Source organism: Frankliniella occidentalis, unplaced genomic scaffold (assembly GCF_000697945.3).
Source record: "Frankliniella occidentalis isolate FOCC.00 unplaced genomic scaffold, Focc_3.1 Scaffold605, whole genome shotgun sequence".
Classification (NCBI taxonomy): Eukaryota; Metazoa; Arthropoda; class Insecta; order Thysanoptera; family Thripidae; genus Frankliniella; species Frankliniella occidentalis.
This window is the reverse complement of record NW_026267721.1, coordinates 40,131-40,760: the sequence shown is the minus strand read 5'-3', so window position 1 is coordinate 40,760 and position 630 is coordinate 40,131. Positions and strand designations below refer to the sequence as shown.

At 42.7% G+C, this 630-nt stretch overlaps 1 protein-coding gene across 4 annotated transcripts in view; it reads right to left on the bottom strand.

Moving 5' to 3' along the window:
* LOC113215815 (uncharacterized) overlaps nt 1-120 on the bottom strand; it is an 8,341-nt gene extending 8,221 nt beyond the window's left edge. For all 4 annotated transcript variants that reach the window (XM_026435475.2, XM_052275395.1, XM_026435478.2 and 1 more), the window contains exon 1: nt 34-120. The gene's annotated coding sequence lies outside the window, so the exon portion shown is untranslated. The remainder of the gene's footprint in view (nt 1-33) is intronic.
* Nucleotides 121-630: the final 510 nt, after the last annotated feature.

The window sequence follows — 630 nt, the reverse complement described above, 5'->3', positions numbered from 1 at the left end:
TACAAACTTATTGTTTTTACTTTAAGCACAAACCTTTTCCCTTGATCAAAACTTCAAACACTTTCCTGCAAAATCAGCTGATCATGTAAACATCGGTCATGGCAACCATACAAAGAAAATAAGAAAGTTTGATTTCAACTAAAATACCGTTTTTTGTAAGTTCTATGCACGTATAATTATTTGAGATCAAATTAACCCATGTACGTGTGATTTTTATCCATTTTAAATTAAATTCAGGAAATTTGCTTAAATTTTCCGAGGTTGGCTACTTGGGCGTAAAAGTGAGAGAGACAGAAAATAACGTCAGCGCCTCCTAGCGAGAGTCGGGTGCGGTTGCATTTACCTCTCTCTCTCAGTCCTCCCCACCGTCGCAACACGTGCTCCAGGAGTCTCCAGACAGGCATTATGGCGGCTGACAAACACTCCTCCACATCCACATCAATGGACACAGCTGAGTGAGTACCAAACGACGGGTAACTCACTTGGGTGAGTTACGTATGGCACCATGTAGTCTAGAGAGGAGATGTAGTACATCTCAGTCTGCATCTATGCCACCAAAGAGTTTGGGGATATCTCTCATGTTATATTCAGTTAAGGTGCCCCCACAATGAACGGGAGGCGAGGCGGTGC